Source organism: Bos taurus, chromosome 12 (assembly GCF_002263795.3).
Source record: "Bos taurus isolate L1 Dominette 01449 registration number 42190680 breed Hereford chromosome 12, ARS-UCD2.0, whole genome shotgun sequence".
In the NCBI taxonomy this organism is placed as follows: Eukaryota; Metazoa; Chordata; class Mammalia; order Artiodactyla; family Bovidae; genus Bos; species Bos taurus.
In genome coordinates, this window is record NC_037339.1 from 53,421,115 (window position 1) to 53,437,784 (window position 16,670).

General features: G+C 38.0%; 1 long non-coding RNA gene across 1 annotated transcript in view; it reads left to right on the forward strand.

Moving 5' to 3' along the window:
• The window catches only part of LOC132346782 (uncharacterized), a 40,236-nt gene that overhangs the window by 16,198 nt on the left and 7,368 nt on the right, over window positions 1-16,670 (forward strand). The window contains exon 3 of the long non-coding RNA XR_009496734.1: window positions 2,641-2,839. This is a non-coding gene — a long non-coding RNA (uncharacterized lncRNA). The remainder of the gene's footprint in view (window positions 1-2,640; window positions 2,840-16,670) is intronic.

Sequence of the window (16,670 nt, forward strand, 5' to 3'; positions counted from 1 at the left end):
GTCTCTTTTACCCAGTCATATGTCCTCCTATCTCCATTTTTTCATGTTACTGATTTGTCAGAGTGTCTGGGTCATTTTCCCTGTATCATCATCATTTAGTCTCTAAGTCATGTCCGACTCTTGTGACCCCGTGGACTGTGGCCTTCCAGGCTCCTCTGTCCATGGGATTCTCTAGGCAAGAATATTGGAGTGGGTTGCCATTTCCTTCTTCAGGGGAATATTGGGTTTATGTTATTTGAGGGGACAAGAAAATGTCTTAAGTGATGTTATATATTTCCTTCATATCACTTGGGGAAACATATAATGTCTAGCTGTCCTGCTTGCAGTACTGTTGAAATTAGGTTGGATATTGGCAGCCTGGTTCTTCAATTTCAAAATTCCTCATTGGCTTTTCTGGTAAGAGTCTTAACAGTCATTGATTACTACTGACTTGATACATTATTTCATTCAAAGTTGCAAAATGGTGTTTTTAATTCTAGCGTATCTTTTGTTTTCACTATCTAAAATTCTTCAATATAGAAACATTTTCTTTCATCTCTTTATTTACCATAAAATACAGTTCATACAGGAAATTTGGTATACATGCTTAGTTCTTCCTCCTACTCCAGCTTTTTTTAAAAACACTGTTTAGGCTAATAAGTTGGTACCCCAGCAACCTCTAGTGGTGATCAGCGAGTGTTTTGGGTTTTGTTGTTGTTGTTGTTAATTATAAGTTCATGGGCTTTGAAAATATTTGATACGTTTTAATCTACTGCAATTATCATTTCTCATGCTGCAGTTGTCTAATCTATGGTTAGTGGGATCTCTTTAAGTGGGTTCCTGCCTCTCTTTGACACGTTCCTAGAAGTTTGATATCTTTTTCCCTTTTTGATATAAGATGTTCCAGATTCACCTTGTACCTTTTCTTTCCCAGACCTAAAATCAACTATTTCTCCGAGAATCTCTCATCATTTTCATGGGAAATAGTATTAATACATGGACACCATGTTCAGTGCTGCTTTTTTCAAACAACCTTTTACTCAAGTATAATTAATTTACAGTGTTGTGTCAGTTTCAGATGTACAGCAAAGTGATTCAGTCAAGACATTTGGAGCAATTGTCTTGGCTATTTTGAGGTCAATCTAAGACTAAGATTTTGTTTATGCAACAAGGTACTACTTCTTCTGTCTTCAGGAGATATTATATGCATACAGAATAAAGAAGGGAGACAAAATTAAGATAAATTTTTTTAAGTTCTCTTGTTTTAATCTTTTGTCTTCTGCATATTCTTAAAACTTAATGCTAAAGTGGTTTTGTCCTAACAAATAGTTTTGCAATAAATAAATGTTCGATATGTCTTGTTTTAATTTTTTAAGCACAGTAAATGAAATTATAGTAGAAACTCAGATTCTTGATGCAAGAGTTAATAAACAGGTAAATATTTTTGGAACAATTTTTTGATTATTGACTATCTATGACGATGATGGTGATTCAAACTCATGTGGCTAAAGGAAGCACTTGTAAGTAATTAAGCACTTCCGGGAGCCAGGACTGTCTCATGGAAATTCTTTAATCTTAGTAGACCCAGAAAAAAGTGAAAGCGTTAGTCCCTCAGTCATGTCCAACTCTTTGAGTTTCCATAACTATAGCCCACCAGACTCCTCTGTCCATGGAATTCTCCAGGCAAGAATACTGGAGTGGGTTGCCATTCCTTTCTCCAGGGGATCTTCCCCAACCCAGGGATTGAACCTAGGTCTCCTGTGTTGCAGGCAGATTCTTTAGTGTCTCAGCCACCAGGACCAAGGTGCATGACGAATATGCTGGTAGATATTTATCCACTACCATCAAGTGCTCACCTGTTGCTCGAGCCTCTTTTCTGATATAATAGATTACTTGTTCCATGTAACACAATCGGGGACAGTAATAAAAGTCATAGCAGCAGAAAGAGAGAGCCAAAGTCCCTTCCTATTCTCTTTCCCCATTTCCAAGTACAGATGAGAGCAAGTGTTCATAGACTTCAAGCTTCCCTTTGGTCATAGAGTGAAACAAGGGTGAGATATCTACTTGATCTAGGGATCAAGGGAGACCATGGGATTAATCTAGGGAGATATCTGTTTACTAGGGAGTTTGAATGACTTGAATGGGAATCTGTGACTACTTTTGCACAACTTTACCACCAATCAAGATGTCAGATTCACAGATACTTCTTTCAAAGGAAATATTCTTAATTTGAATTGTTTCAAGTTTGTCCAAGCTGTTATCTCTTGGTTTAAGGCTTATCATTTTCAGTATTTCCCTAAACTTCCACACAAGTTACAAAATTCCTAAGGTTATACATGTATCTTTTTTTTTTTTTTCTGAATTCTTCACTAGCATTAGGCTATCTGATTATAAATTTATCTGTCAATCATCCACCTGATTTCATTCCACAATACTTTCAATTTTGTTTTTCTTTGTTGTATTCAGTCTCTAGACTTGTCTAAAAATAACTTTAGGAATCTTTTTCTTCTTAAAAACAATTCTATAGGGCTGCATTACCATATTTAAGTAAATGAGATTTACATTTTTACATTCTTTCAAAGGAAAAGAATAAAAAATGTTGTTAAATTATTAACTCTTTTGTCAAAATGTTTTAAAATTCTCTGTGTTTTTATTTATCAGATATTTTTAATTGAAGTTGTTTCTTAGAAGATGAATTCCTTGTGAAGAAAACTTTGAATTCTCCTTTTATCTATACATTAAACAACTTATGCATCTTTTATTCCTTTAATTTTAAATGCCAACACTTTACTCTTGGGTACTTTCTATGCATAAGATCCACAACAAGAATAATACTTATTCTGCAATTCTTTATATACAGGTGAGTAACTATTTAAAAATTATTACAAACTGATGATCAAAGTCTTATATAAGCTGCTGTGCTACAAAGTGGATGATGACATTTTTTGGCAGGCTGTGCATGGCCAAGTTTGCAACCTAGGTGATATGATAAGAACACAAAAGTAAGAACTCGAGTATGTGATAAAGTTAGAGCCTTGAGTATTGGCAAGCCTTTGTTACAGTCTAGTGATGAGAATCCAGCCCCCGAATCCACAAGGTTGACCATCCAGGTTTAACCAGGAGGTATGTTTTCTCAGTGATTTCTGTCATCCTGTCATATAGTTCTTTTTTTTTTTTAATATAAATTTATTTATTTTAATTGGAGGTTAATTACTTTACAATATTCTATTGGTTTTGCCATACATATAGTTCTTATATTGCTGATTTGGCAGAAAATCACGCTGAAAGCACTTAAGTCAATTTGGAATATTATTTACATCAATCTCAACTCACACCAGAATGAATTGGATGGCCTAGCTTATATATATATATATATAGTGAAGGATTATAGTAAACAATATTTAATGATTCCTTTGTTCTCAGAGATGTAGGGGGTTGAGGTAACATTGCCACCATCTCCTTTGGATGGTTTGAATTGCTTTGCAGGTGTGCACTCAACACGTGTATGGCTAGGACACTGGAGCCTATGATAGTTACTCTGTCAATGTCACCTTAAGTACTATTTCATATTTATTGGCAGTTTTTAACTTTCAGTTTCTTTTTGCAGTTGAAGATGATGCTGTTGTTCAGTTACCTGGTTGTGTCTGACTTTTTGAGACCCCATATACTGCAGCACACCAGGCTACTCTGTCCTTCCCCATCTCCCAAAGTTTGCCCAAATTCATGTCCATTGCATCGGTGATGCCATCCAGCCATCTCATCCTCTGATGCCCTCTTCTGCTTCTCAGTCTTACCCAGCATCAGGGATTTTTCCAGTGAGACAGCTGTTTGCATCAGATGACCAAAATACTGGAGTTTCAGCTTCGCATCATTGAATACTCCTTCCAATGAGTATTTAGGGTTGATTTCCCTTAAGATTGACTGGATTGATCTCTTTGCTGTCCAAGGGACTCTCTGGAGTCTTCTCCAGCACCAGAGTTTGAAGGCATTAATTCTTCGGGGCTCGGGCAGTTGAAGATAAGGTCTTACAAATTAAATTGACTTACTTTTCCTAAAATCATCCACATCTTGCTCCCAAAAAACAACCAGAGATCCACATCTTCTAACCTCTTGGTATCAAGAATGTGTTCTTCTTGTATCTCCAGTCTTTCCTTCTTCACTTTCTCTACCCTGTCCACTGACAAACATGTTTAAATAACTACCGATTCTTTCAACTCGAATGCCTCCTACTAATCAGTTTTGGAATGAATAGCAAGTACTTCTGAATCCTAAAGGCTAGCACTTGTTTCAGTCCCTATCTTAATATGCAATGATCTATATAAAGAAGGAATAAAACAGCATTGGCTGTGTGCTTTCCATGTACCAATTACTCATCTACATATAAATCTTTATTTTAATTATCAAAATACCTTTAAAAATAGATATCGTAATGCTCAATCTATAAGGTAGTAAAGTGAAAAGTGGAACTGTTAGTCGCTCAGTCGTGTCCAACTCTTTGGAACCCCATGGACTGTATCCCACCAGGCTCCTCTGTTCATGGAATTCTCCAGGCAAGAATACTGGAGTGAGTAGCCATTCCCTTCTCCAAGGAATCTTTCTGACCCAGTGCTCAAATCTGGGTCTCCTGCACTGCAAGCAGATTCTTTACCATCTTAGCCATGACTAAATTTATGTCATGGGGTAAATAGAGGCCTAAATAATCATAACATTAGCTAACATTTATTAAGCACTTACTACATGATGAGTTCTGTGCTGAAAGCTTTACATTTACATTTCTAACTACACATTGAATACTGACAACAACTCTGAGAAGGATATGCTAAAAGGATACCCATTTTAAAGATGAGGGAACTGTGGCTTAAAGAACTAAGTAACTTTCTGAAGTTCAGACGGGATGTGTACAATGTATTGCTGCAAAAAGGTCATTCTAGAGTCTGTATTGGCACCCCACTCCAGTACTCTTGCCTGGAAAATCCCATGGACGGAGGAGCCTGGTAGGCTGTAGTCCATGGGGTCTCGAAGAGTTGGACACGACTGAGCGACTTCACTTTCATTTTTCACTTTCATGCATTGGAGAAGGAAATGACAACCCACTCCAGTGTTCTTGCCTGGAGAATCCCAGGGATGGGGGAGCCTGGTGGGCTGCCATCTATGGGGTTGCACAGAGTCGGACACGACTGAAGCGACTTAGCAGCAGCAGCAGCAGAGTCTGTATTCCAAGAGGCTCAGAGTCTTTAGGACTGTGTGGATACTGGAGGGAAAAAGTAATCCATTTCCTACTTAAAAGTTTTCCATTATTAATAGTGTAGCATGGTTAAAGGGGATTCAGAGTCTTTCCTGCTGCCACTGAAGGAATTAGGGGAGCTAAAATGTAGGAGGACCTTCTCTCACCAGGCATTAGGCTCAGTGCATTATTTGTTTTCTTATTCACTCTCTCCATATGAGATGGTCTGATCTCACTTGACCAGGGACGAAGCTAAGATCAGAGGAGTTAACCATGGTCACAGTTAGCAAGTGGCAGCCTGGGATACAGAAGAAAGGCCCATCTGCAGCTCTAGCAGGATGTTAGAGATAAGCACATGAACTGAGATAAGCATGGGGATTTGGAAGACAAGCTGAAGCTCCAGTACTTTGGCCACCTGACCTGAAGAGCTGACTCACTGGAAAAGACCTTGATTCTGGGAAAGACTGAGGGCAGGAAGAGAAGAGGGCAGCAGGGAGTGAGATGGTTAGATGGCATCACCGACTCAATGGACATGGGTTTGAGAAGACTCCAGAGGACAGGGAAGGCTGGCATGCTGCAGTCCATGGGGTCTCAAAGAGTTGCACATGACTCAGTAACTGAACAACAAGTTAGAGGGCCTGCTGAGTTTCAGGCACCGTGCTAGACGCTTCCGGACTTCCTTAAGCAGCCATGCATTTATTTCTTTAAAACTCTTTTTGGGAGCATTTAAAGGGGGAAGCCCTGTTAATAAAGAAGTCCTTCATCTACTCCAGGGATCCCCAAACTCTGGGATCAAATGCCTGATGATCTGAGGTTGATCTCATGTAATAATAATAGATATAAAATGCACAATAAATGTAGTGTGCTCTAATCATCCCCAAAACATGCTCCCATCTCTGATCCATGGAAAAATTATTTTCCACAAAACTGGCCCCTGGTGCCAAAAATGTTGGGGACCACTGATCTGCTGTAAGCACTCAGCATGGTACCCAGTTCTGCCCCTGCCTCTCAAAACCTTGAATCTGCTGCTTATTTACCTCACTTTTCACCTTAGAAACTTCTTAGTTTCAGCTTAGGCCCCATGCAAATATGATTATGTCTTGCTTCACACCCTAGCTGGTACACTTGAACTGTTGGACAAGGATATTGCACTCTTAGCCAGGCCCATCCGGCTGTTAGAAAGCCCACACACAAGGAATACAATCTCTCTGAGTCTTCCTTTTCTCCTGAGAGGTTAAAATTATGTCTCTGTCACTGTGTAGACATAATTCTATAACTATATCAAAGTACTTGGAAAAATGTTAAAGTGCTCAACACATCTTAGATATTATTATTACTAACCCAGAGCACATGGCCCTACTGCTAGAAACAAGAGTAGTAACAGACATGGACTTACCAACAGGTGCAGAGGAAGGGAACTGATATTTTTTGAGTGGTTCCTGTACCAGGGCCTTTCCAAGTACTAGGGGGAACTTGGAGAGAGTCCCAAAAGATGGGGAAAGAGACGCCACCTCTTAAATGTAAGGCACACCAAGTGCATCCAGGAGAGGAAGAATGGTCAGCTGACTGCATGTGGAGACTACCACTGTGGTAACTGTCTTCTTATCACCACCGTGGTAACCATCTTCCCAGATAGCCCAGTGGTAAAGAATCCAGCTACCAATGCAGGAGACGTAAGTGACCTGGGTTCTGCTCTGATCTGGGAAGATCCCCTGGAGAAGGAAATGGCAATCCACTCTAGTATTTTGCTGGAAATCCCATGGACAGAGGAGCCTGGCAGTTTATATAGTCCATGGGGTTGCAAAGAACCAGACAAGAGGGAGTGACAGAGCATTCCTGCACACATACACACTCTATCTCTCTCTCTCTGTGATAAACAGACAGCCTGCTGGACTCCTCTTCCCCTCTTCTCATCTTCCACTGAGGCATTAAACAAACCTTTCTCTTCCCAAGTTCTCTTTCTCCATGGACACCAATATAAATGAGATATCAGTGCATTTGTGTTCTATGTAGACTTTGCTGATGTAGTGGTGTTACAAACTCCCATGTTAAGCATGCAGAGCTAGAAATTCAATCTGAGTTTTTTTTTTATTTTTAATTGGGGGATAATTGCTTTATAATGCTCTGTTGGTTTCTGCCATACCATAATGTGAATCAGTCCCAAGTATACATATATCCCCTCCCTCTTGAACCTCCTTCCCGCCCCTCTAGGTCATCACAGAGCATGGAGCTGAGCTCCCTGTGCTACATGGCAACTTCCCATTAGGTATCTAATGGGATACCTACACATGGTTACATATACATTTCAATGCTACTCTCTCAACTCGTCTCACCTTCTCCTTCCTTTACTGTGTCAATCTGAATTTTGGCTCAACAGATACTTGAGATACTGTGAACTAAGTAATTTCATTTTTAATTTTATTTAAGTTTCTTAAACCCAATGAGAGACATATAATGCTTCCCATTTTATAAGGACATATATTCCAGCAAGGTAACATTCCCAAGGATGATAAATAAGAGAACTGCAACCTCCTCTCTTGTCCATCTAAATGCAAAGCCTGTGTTTCTGACTTTTCACTTCACTGCCTTTCTGCAGGCTCATGGGAATAATTAATAAAATGGTTCTTCTTCATTCATGAAATATTTATTGATTGTTTTTTAAAGAAAAAAGTTTTCTTTTAATGTACTTTCAAGGAAGCGCTTTTCTAGGAGTTTCAAGCACTGTGGATCTATGACTTTAACTCTGTACAGTCAATAGAAAAATTATTAATAGTTGAAAATGATTTTAATCAAAATGACCACTGATAGACATGTTTATACCAGTCTAAAATGTTGGAATATTGATTCTTAGGAATATGTCACTATATAGAGTCTTTAGCTAAGCAGGGTAGGCAAAATTCATGGTTTAGTATCAAAATGTATTTATTGAGGGCCAGGAATGTCTTTGGATGCTGGTAGGCATCGGAGAAATATGAAAGACAAACAGGTTTTTGTCCTTTAGGAGTTTATAACTGAATTTAAACAGACAAAAACATTCCCAGGACACAGATAAGCAACAGATTATGATCACATAAAGTAAGATAGAGAAAAAATACCCTGAGATTATAGAAAGACTAGATCCATCGGTGCTGGCTGGGGTGGTCAATACATAACAGGGATTGTGAGTTGGGATCTTTAGAATAGGAAGGATCTAAATATGCAAAAAAAAAAAATTGAGGAAGAGATGATAAAACCTTAAATGTAGCCAGAGGTTCATAAAAGGACTTCGAATCAACATTTTTATTGAAAAAAGTAAGGCAGGAAGCAGGGGGGAGAAGTTGCCTAAAATTAGCCAGTGTAGTTGGATAGTTCTTCCAATTTCAGAACCTGCCCTTAACATGGCAGAGCTGGTGGATGAAATCAGGTGTTAAAAAGTATTCCCAATTCAAATGCTGGAATAACCTATGTGGCATTATGTCTTTTGGAGAGTCTCTGGACCCTCCAAAGGATGACAAAGAGTTTGTCATCAACTCTTTCCCTGGAATAAAGAATGGCAAGCACAGTTTTAGGGAGGAAGCACACAGATGGGAAAGGACTCAAATTTTATACTACTCCCATCAGCCCTTAACCCATTTCTGCCTCTCATTTAGAGGTTCCTCTTGGCAATGAACTTGGCACCATCTTGAGTAGTTTATACTTGGAGCTTTTAAGATCTGAATTTTCTGAACTGGGTGCTGGTGGTGCTGATTGGTAGTAATACAAATTCAATAGTACCTACATCTCATATCACTTTAGTGAACAATATATTATGTTTACAAGCAATGGCATGAAGATAATTTGGCAATTTAGTAGGAACTAGCAAGAAATCAAAATTGTAGAAATTAGTTTCCTCATCTGTAAAATGAAATGTTGGAAAAGGTGATCACCAAGGTCTCTTCTTGCTTTATTAAGATGCTGTGATTCTAAGATTTTATTCTGTATATAAACAAGATCATTAGTTTGAACTCACAGTATTTATTTTGAAACATAGATTTTGAACGCATGCATATGTAAGATTTTTTCAGGTTCCTGTAGTGTCTATTATGCTATTTCACTCAGTACGATTATTGTTATAGTTGAACACTGAAATAATTTTAGTTTACCAAAAGCTCTGGACTCTCTCACGATTAAATATGATGTATAAACATAAGATGGATTATTATTACTTGTGATTACTTTGAATGAATGCAGAACTCAGCACACATATTCTTAATCAGAATATAGACTTCACTAAATGGTTTTGACATCTTACTTCACCCTAATGTTGTAGACATTCCGAATTAATAACTGCAATAAACACAGTCAACCTATTACATGGGTCAGTTACAAATGTAGTGAATATATTGTAAAACACATTTTAACGTTAAGACCTCAGTTCTCATCTGATTGGTATTCTCTTTCTCCTATTTCCTGAAGTGAAGGAGATTTAAATCTGCTACCTAATACATATAATCAGAAAATGTAGATATGAATTCAAATACAATTTCCAGCATTTAATTTTATGTATCTCCATAGTAATTTCATTTCTTTCATTCCATTATTCCATAACAATAAATAAAACACATTCAGAAACCAATAAATATGATAAAATACCAATTTCTGTTACCCATATGGAAGAAAACTAAAAATTGTTGGCCAGACAGTAAATGCCTTTCTCAGTGACTCCCAGGCTGTGCTTAAGCTTCATTTTATACCACCTCTCTGTATTTCTCACTGTGTTTTAACCACGATAGATGTTCATTAAGTACAGTTTAGAATTGCACACCTGCTTGATGTTCTGTTTCTGCCCCTCTAATCCTTTCTTTCTTTTTGTCCCCTTTGTACTTACAGTTCTATAATCACATTTATTACATTTGGACACATTAGAGCTAATAGTGTAACCTGCATTTGATCCATCCACAGAAATGGTTATCATCAGTATGTCTCAGACTTTGCCCCAGGTAAACTGGTGTGGCACCTCCATCATCCTTCAAAACTTCCCATTGTTTTAGGGGAGTTCCTAGGAGATGCCATACTTATGAACACAGTCCTTGCAGGTTTTCTCATAATTTATGTCTTACTTTTTGATTTAAAATTTTTTTTGTCTTAATGGCATTTTACCACGTGCTGCTAAAGTGATTCCATCTAGAATGAGGAGAAAAGAGAATCTGCCTGCAATGCAGGAGACCTGAGTTTGATTCCTGGGTTGGGAAGATCCCCTGGTGAAGGAAATGGCTACCCACTCCAGTATTATTGTTTGGAGGAGTCCATGGACAGAGGAGCCTGGTGAGCTACAGCCCATGGGGTCACAAAGAGTTGGACATGACTGAGTGACTGACACTTTCACTTTCATGTTTAAAAATCAACTTTTAAACAACCACACTTCTTAGTATGGCATGCAAGACTCACCACGACCTGGTATTTATGTAATTTCTAGTTTTATCTCTGATCATTTTCTGCCTTAAAATTTATACTGTAGAAATATCTACCTGCTTTATTTTATCCTACATAGCATATGATTCCATCTTTTGTTTTATGTAAGTTGTTTCCAGAGCCTGAAATGTCCTTCCTACCCTCCTTCAACTGATTTCATCTTCTCTTCATTCTTTAAAATTCAGCACACAGATAACCTCCTCCAGGAAGCCTTACCTGAAACTTCATATGATCTCAAGTCCTTGCTTATGTGCTAAAAAAGTTAATAGTAATAATAACAGCAGGTGCCTATTGATGACTCAGTTCTAGACTTTGTTCTAAATGTTACATTGAATTTTAATCTAATCAAAAGCCATATCAAATAGGTATTACTATTCTTCCTATATAACGTTTGAAAATCACATAGCTAGTAAGTGGAGTAACCCATAACCGTTTTCTTCCTTCAATGGCCATAATCACAGCTTGTCTTGTCTGTATCACATTCTTCTTCTTCAACTGGACAGTACACTGGTGAGAAATATAATACCAGAATTCAGGAAAAGGCTTCAGGCAGGGAACATAAATTTAAGAACTGTGTATTGTAGTTAGTGACTGAAGCTAAGGATTTGTTGAGAGCACCTGAATAGAGCTTTTAGAGTGAAAGGTAAGAGAATTGAAGATGGCATCTTGGATATTTAAGGAGTAGTCAGAGAAGCAGAAGCCAGTCACAAAAAGAAGAATAGACCCAGAGTTAGAAGTGAAGAGAAACGACACAAGATCCAGAGACAGCAATTAAAACAAGAACAATCAACACAGTAAAAAGCTGCAAAAATGTCAGTAAATAAGAGCACTGAAAAAAATGATTGACTGGAAGGAAGAGACTACAGAGAGTTGTGGATAAATGGAACCCCAAATTGAAGCAACAGATGAAGCTTGCATTTCCATGAATGAAATTCCAGAAACAATTAGGGGGAGGCACTCAAGCTGAAAGAAGCATTAGTTAGATTGTTAGTTAAATCTGTTTATCAGCGGACAGGGAAGAGAAAGTGCAGATGGAAAGAATGGAGATACAAGAAGAGCACAGTTGAAGACCCTTCTCTGACAAAAAGGATGGAAGAAGCTGGGAGTTCCTTCATTATTTCACTTAACAAATCACCTACATTCGAGGTGTGCCTCTTCGGCACTGGTGGTACAGCTGTGATCACATGAAACAAAAACCCCTGTCCTCATAAATCCTGCGTTCTAGTCTAGACGACTTTTTGTTTTGTAATTTCATTTCACTTAATTTTAATCTTAAAGGCAAACATTTTCATTGTCTATTTGCTGAATATTATTTCAACAACGATATACTATATGGACATTGATATGCCTATTATTATCTATTATTTTGTGTTACGGATGAGATTTACTTCTTTATCTCTGACTATATGAAGCATATTTCTTTAAGTTTCCTCTGGGTATTCTATTCACACCACATGTTCTATGCTTACGTGCTTGTTTTTTCATTTGTTGGGGTTTTTACCACTCTTCCGCTGTGTTGGCCCTCCTGGAAGGTTAGCTGTCTTCATTACATACTTGCCCTCTGCAACAAATATGTCCTGTGAGCTCTTAGACTTTGGTGTATATGTACACAGGAAAGGCTTTTGTCAGTGGTTGCAACCTTGGTTTACTGCTAGCTATGCATATCTACTTCCCACTTTGGGGGATTTATTAATCTCTCAATTCTTCAGCCAGAATTGCCTTTACTGTTTTCAGATACAGTCATATATTTATTGATTCCATTTTAAACACACATTTTATGACTTGTTGGAGAATAGACTGACTTTACCATATATTCAACATGCCTTCTAAGACCAGAAGTTTCAACAGGTGTTGACGACTGATAGACAAAGAGTTTTCATTAAGAATTTTTAGGATTGATTTTTAGGAGCCTCAGATTCCTACTGTTCTTAAGGGGACTCTCATTTCCCCACTCATGTTTTCCATCAGAATGGATTTTCCTTAAACCATCTTGTGTTTCTTTGCTTATTCTGTATCTGGGAAAACCTAGCAACTGATGGTTTGCTGGGACTGATCAATTTTGCATCTTCATCTCCGTTCTACTTGGGAGTGAGTCTGTCCTCAGATAGAAAGATTTTCTTCTGTTCCTGCAGATTGTAAGTTTTATTTATGTTATAAAGTAAGGCCTCTTCAATCCCTATCAAAGGAAAGATGCTATTCAGAGAAACTCCTTTGGAAACCTAAAACATATCAATGGGTGATAGCATTTCTCTTGGAGATTTCATTGACCACATGAATATAGCAACCACTTTGATGTCTTAGACCTAAAAATACTAAGTGATCACTTGAGATAACACCTATCTCCAGAATTTATTGACATTCTCAGGAATTACAATTAGCTTTCATATTGTCATAATACATAACAGTGTCTAACTCACAACCAGAAAACATAAATTCACGCCTCATGGATAGTGGGGATAGATGAATGGATGAACATAGTGGCAGAAAAGCTTTAAACATCTGAGCTCTAAATTTTTTTTATTCATTTTTGAGTAAACTCATTTTTGTTTTAAGAAAATCATGCACCCTGAGATTTGGTTTATCTCAAAAATTAGGATACAAAAGCATTTGCATTCCTGCTCCAGTGTTAGTTGGATCTAACAAGTAAAATATTCCTTAGAAACTTTGGAAATATATGCAAATGGATGGAATTAACTTGTAGATTTCATTCCAATTATTTTGATTTTGAAAAAACATTACAATCAAAGGAAAACTTTGGACAGAGTATTTCACATCACTGTGATTTTACTGAAAACAACTTGAGAAGAAACAGTAGAATCCAGGAAACCAGTTTGTGTTTAGAAACCATCTCATTGTTTTTATTTATTGCTAATTCTCCTCCTGGAATCTCTTCTCCTGCACTGAACTAAATGCTAGATATGCCATCTCTCTTTTCTACATATTTTATTTAAATAGAAAACAATATGGAAAGAGTAATCTTTTAAGAATAATAATCAAAAAATGTTTCTTTGCTAGTATTAATATACAGAATTTATAGCAACTCTCAGATATTGATAGTCTATACAAAGTACCATTCTAGACTCTTAAACACATCTCATTGAGTTTCAGCGACAAAGCCTATGATGTTATTTCTCAGTTTTGGTATGAGGAACTAAGGTTCATAGAAGTTAAGGAACTTTCCCAAGGTCACACAGAGATGCCAATTTATTTACTTTTTGCTTTTTTAATTGAAGTATACTTGATTTATAATGTTTCAGGTATACAGCAAAGTGATTCAGTTATATATGTATGTGTGTATGTGTGTATATATATATATTGATTTTCAGGTTATTTTCCATTATAGGTTTTTATGAGATATTGATTATAGTCCTCAGCAGTATACAGTAGGTCCTTGTTATTTATCTATTTAAAATACAGTAGTGTGTATATCAGAGAAGGCAACGGCAACTCACTCCAGTACTCTTGCCTGGAAAATCGCATGGACGGAAGAGCCTGGTGGGCTGCCGTCTATGGGGTCGCACAGAGTCGGACACGACTGAAGCAACTTAGCAGCAGCAGCAGCAGCAGCAGCAGCAGTGTGTATATGCTAATCCAAAATTCCCAACTTATACTTTCCCTGCCGCTTTCCCATTTGGTAACCATAAATTTGTTTTCTATGTCTGTAAGCCTATTTCTGATTTGTAAATAAATTCATTTGTATCATTTTTAAAGATTCCACATATGTGATATCATATAATATTCACCTTTCTCTGTCTGACTTACTTCACTTAGTATGATAATCTCTAGATTCATCCATGTTGCTGCAAATTACAGTTTCATTTTTTATGGCCGAGTAATATTCCATCATAGATATATATACACACACATACATATATAAATATATGTATATATTCTACATCTTCTTTATCCATTCATCTGCCAATGGACACTTAGCTTGCTTCCATGTCTTTGCTACTATAAATATTGCTGCAATGAACACTGGGGTGCATGTATCTTTTTGAATTAGAGTTTTTGTTTTTCCTAGATATATGCCCAGGAGTGGGATTGCTGGGTCATATGGTAACTCTATTTTTAGTTTTTTTTAAGGAACCTCCATATTGCTTTCCACAATGGCTGTACCAATTTACATTCCTACCAATAATGTAGGAGGGTTCTCTTTTCTCCACACCCTCTCCAAGATGCCAATTTAGAAAACAGGACTTCATATAGCTATTGCATTCTGATTTTGGTAAATACCCATAAGGTAACTGAAGAGGAGAGTGAAAAAATGACCTTTCTCCTCCTTCCTGGTCACCCCAATTCCAGGGAAAGGAACACTGTGCAAAATCATTTTGATCCCTCAAAACCAACTAATTTTTTCCCTTCCTCTATTAGATCTTATCTGGGCTTCCCTGGTGGCTCAGCAGTAAAGAACCCACCTGCCAATGCAGGAGATGCAGGTTCGATCCCTGGGTTGGGATGATCCCCTGGAGCAGAAAATGGCTACCTACTCCAGTATTCTTGCCTAGAAAAATCTCATGAACAGCGAAGCCTGGCAGGCTACAGTCCATGGGGTCGCCAAGAGTAGGACACGACTGAGTGACCAAACAACAACAGCGATTAGATCTGTCCTGGGCAGGAGGGCATTGGAGGAGAGCTAGGAATGCCTTCCTTGGGTCTAGTTGCCCAGAAGCAGTTGGTATCACTATGATCGTTAATGTCATGAGATGTTTTCCCCTGAACTCCAAAGAAGGCCCTTCCTGGGTTGATTTGGACAGCCTCCAAGATGCTTTCTTTGTTAAAATACACACCGATGTCTGGACAGATACCCACAAAACCTACAGTCGAACATCATCTCCTGGAGTTCAGAAGTCACTCATATCTCCAGGCTTCTGTTCAGATTGAGCAAATAATGAATCCTGGCCTAATTTTGATTAGCCCCTGTGGCATCCATCTGTGTGGATGATTGGACAAGAGGAAATACTGTCTGATCTGATGCCAGAAGCTGCATGCTACTCAAATAATATTTCTTTCTACACTCTCCATACTAAAAACCATACAAGGAAGCCATGATGTTAGTTAACTCCTTCGAAGGTGTTTAAATTATTCAACTGTTTCATGAGAAATGAATAATTCTGATAAAAAAAAATTAGTCAACTTTTGGGAGAGCCATTGGTAATGAGAAACATCCCAGAGAATTCTGACCCAGAGAAATATATTTAGGCTCAAAGGGAAGAATATGTTGGATCTTCCTTCTATAAGCCCCTTCCTGCCCCCTTTCTCATCCCCTACCCCCCAAGAAAGAAAGTAAGGTAACTGCCGTGCACAGACCTCCTCATTTCCTCTGTAGCAGCGAGTGCTGCAGCGAGCTGGAAACCTCATATTCACAAGGCAAACAAAGCATCATTTTTTAATGACTCTTCTGAATACATTTTTGCAGCAGCTTCCCTAGACCTGCTTGTCATAATGGTTTCTTCAAACGCTTTTTAAAGCCTGTGGTGTTCAAGGCCCTAGCCTTCCCCCTCTCTTGCTTGTTTTTTATGTGTCACAGTTGTCAACTAAAATAGAGCACCTAGCCTTTGTTTCAAGATGGTACCTGATCAATATCATCAATCCGTCTCACCCCTCTCCCTCTCTCTCTCTCTCTCCCTCTCTCTCACGCACTCTCTCTCTCTCTCTACAGCTGTATCCATTTCCTCCTGGCAAAAAGGGACTTTATGAATAAATGATACTGAAATGCTGAGGGTTCAGATACTAAATAATGAATTTCACCACCAAAAACACAACAACTTCTCCAATCATAAAATACCGCTCCTTCCATATTGATTGTGCTTTGGCAACTAGATGCAGTGCTAGGCTTCATTCTGCAAGGTGTTTAAAAAGAAAAACAGGTTTACCCAGGATTTATCATGTATGGAAAAATGTAATCTCTAAGTAGGCTGTCTGCTAATGTCTGGCATAATGTTTCTTCATAATGGTTAACCCTTTTTCAGGGAGTGGAATAATGCAAACAGTGCCTCTCTCTAGATGGGAACTTTGCTTCATGGGACATTACAGT